Source organism: Silurus aristotelis, assembly GCF_946808225.1.
Source record: "Silurus aristotelis genome assembly, chromosome: 10".
Taxonomy (NCBI): Eukaryota; Metazoa; Chordata; class Actinopteri; order Siluriformes; family Siluridae; genus Silurus; species Silurus aristotelis.
The window spans coordinates 8,142,098-8,145,678 of record NC_139583.1 but is presented as its reverse complement, the minus strand read 5'-3'; positions in this window follow the sequence as shown (position 1 = coordinate 8,145,678).

The window sequence follows — 3,581 nt, the reverse complement described above, 5'->3', positions numbered from 1 at the left end:
TAGGTCCGGAGGTGCACATCCTCAAGATCGAATACAAGAACCATACATGGATTTCTATTGCTCTAACGACATTGTGTATAATAATATAATGCCTCAGCCTATGTGATATGCATGCGATTAGTCATTGGCTAAATAAGAAAAGATGTGATATGCGATGTAAATGTTCAAAGAGTAAAAAAATTTTATTTTTTCATAGAAATGGAATTAAAAGTGCAAACATTCGATTTCGGTAATCCTCGAGGACCATATAAACATGCCAAAATAATACTTAGAGTAATTACTAACATAGTACAATTACACAAAATGTGTTCCAGCCCATCCTTTGTGTACACGTGTTATGTGTGTGTCTGTGCACGAACGTACAGCAGCAGACCAAACATGTAAATTTCATTCACCTGAAGTTTTTTTTTTTTGGGAGATGTTAAGATTTTTTTCACCACATGGCCTAATGACTCATTTATTCATTCCATGTTTGTGTTTTGCAGCACATGGTGCGAGTTAAAACCATGGTCGGGAAAACCAATGTGCATATGTGTGCATGTTCTACACTGACGAGGACGATTTAAAAGTGTAGTCATGCTGCTATGTCGAAATCGCAGCTGTGACGCTTAAACCATAACGATGCAGCAGAGAGCGAGAGAGAGAGAGAGAGAGAGAGAGAGAGAGAGAGAGAGAGAGAGAGAGAGAGAGAGAGAGAGAGAGAGAGAGACCTACCAGTTTTTCTGTTATTAAGCAACATTCTGAATGGTTCGCATGTTAAAGATAACAGACTTGATATTCTCTTTCAGAACTGCCAACTGATTGACAGATCACAAGATTATTGTTTATAGCCAAATGTCATTTCTGGTTACGTCGCCATCGTTTCCCAAAAGCATGTCATTTATTAATTCAGCAACAGGCTTTGTTTTGCTTCTCAGCAAACCACAAACTTGTCATTTAGATTTTGGCAACTTGTGAAGTCACACTGCACATCTGCTCGCAGTTATCGAGGCGTATAACAGTATGCAGACTCGACGCTCCTGACATAGCGTGGTTTGTGTTATACAGAACTATGCAGTGGTTTTAATAGGGAAAGGAATAGTGGTGCTCATTTTCTCCCTCGTTTTTTTTTTTTTTTTTTTTGACAAAAAGAAAGTATGAGGCTAAAAGAGAAATTTCAAAGTTGTCATTCTTTTTTTTTTATTGGTTATGTAGAGTTTTCTAATTCAGCATTTCTGAGTGAAACAACGTGCAAAATGACAGCGTCCCAGCAGCCTCCATGTCTCTCAGTCCGTCTCTCTGTCACTGATCAGCCCCCTGAGGACAATAGCCCTACCACTTAGTTCTTTGCTCATGTCATCAGAGGATTCTGAGGCGTCATTGCCGCGTGTCCCGGGTGACATTGAAATAAACAGCCGAGCTGCTAACGACACTTGTGCAAACACAGATAAAGTAAGCGAGATAAACAGAAGCCAAAGCGCAATGGAACATTTTATATGCACACTTGGATGCAAAAAACGTCAGCGGAACGTCCAGAAATATCCGCTTCAGTGCGAAAACAAGATGAAGACCGTGTTATTTTTAAATGACCACAGAATTAATAATTTTTTACAGATTTTTCAGAGTTGGGTAAAGTAAACAAGTGTATCCAGTGTCTCCAGGGTATGGTTTGGTCATGCGAGTATGACTTTCACCCAGGTAGGTTTTCAGAATCCTACTGTAGGATCAAATGAACTCAAGCAGCCTGTAAAATCGATTGATAAGAATAACTATGAGCGCACTGAAAGACTTGCTTGTTTTTCTTCTAAATAAAAAAGAGGTATTTGTTGGTTTTCTCATATTGTCTAGTGCAGGAGGTCATAAACCTTTGAGACATGAACCTCCTGACATGAAATACAAATACAAATCTTATGGTCAGGTGTTCACAAACTTTTGTCTATATAGTGTATGGAATGTATTTGGTTCTAAAAGACATATATATAGTCAAGTCAAGTCAAGTCAAGAGGCTTTTATTGTCATTTCTACTATACACAGTGGTACACAGTACACAGTAAAAACGAGACAACGTTCCTCCGGAACCCTGGTGCTACACTAAACAACAACATAGAGCTACAACACAACACAAAACTACATAAAGTGCATCGAGTGCAACCTAGTGCAAACAGTGCAGACAAAAAACAGTACACACAGACAGTGCAGACAGACAACACAAGACAAGACACAAAACCCAATATAGCGCTGACCAGTAAACCTACTGTATACTTTGACTATACAGTACTGAGAGAATATAAACAGAACAATGTAGTGCAAAAAACAGCATATATTAGACTTAATATATATTTCTAGTTTTATCTAATATTTAAATATTTAATAGTCATATTCGAGCTGATTGCAATCTTGACAAGATAGTATTGAGACAAAATGAGGTAAAAAAAAAAAAAGGTAGATAGAGAAGGATAAAAAAATAGATTCCACTTTGAGCCCTTTTTAGAGTTTTGCTTAGAACTTCAATTGGCTCTATCAGATTGACGACCCAAAGACACCCCCCCCCCCATCCAAATAAACCACATTACTAGTACCTGACCACTGCATCCATAAATTAAGCATCACTAAGGATTTTAATATCACGATAGCCAATAAATTGTTATTCTTTATCAATTTCGAAAGAAAGAAAGGAAAATAGACATCATTTTTTACAGATGCCGTTTTGAAGCTGTTATGTCACTTTGATGGATGATTTTTGTTAGGCCTGGTTTCCCATGTTGGTAGTCTTGAAAGACATAGAACAGGACGTTTCATGACAGTTGGCCAAATGTATAACTCGGAACATTAAGGGATCGCGGGATCTTTCAGTTATTGCTGAGGAGGAACCCTATGAAAGACATGGTTCTGGGTCAAAATAGCAGTAGTTTTGTTTTTTTGTTTTTTCAAAATAAATCATTTGCACCAAATGCACAATCTTGCACTTGAGGGAATTGTTCGCATTTCTTCTCACTTTAATGAAACAGTGAAACATGAGATATTTATATGCAAGGAGATAATAACCTACTGGGAAAGTAGAGCTGTAGTAGACTGCTCTGTATTCTGACAGAAACAAACACATTTGCTGCACAGATGTTTAGAGAAGTGGTTCTTTCTGAGCCTGAATGATAAATGTTGGAAAGTTGAGAACATAAAATATTCTGGATAAAATATGTTTGCCTTGCAGAGATATGACAAATACACCTTAAGTAATATCAGGAACCAGAAGATATGGTGGAGAAAAAAAAGGTTAATATGAAAGTGATGGAATTATATTTATTTATTTATTTATTTATTTATTTATTTCCTCTTTTGCATGAGAGATTCTCCCATTTTTTAAACAGTGATCCAACTGGATCGGAGACTTGGACCTGGTCCAGTCCTGTAGTCTGATCTGATTCCAGTCAGTACATTAACAAAGCTGTAAAGCTGTGCTTCGTGTTTAATGAACTTCCCGCTTCGGTTCAACAACCTCAAGTCTTAAGAGCACTGGCCAGGAAATTGTGCCTGCGATAAAGGGGGCTTTCCTCATCCTGCACGCTGGGATCGCTTTAAATGGCTGATGGAGTAAGAGGGGAGGG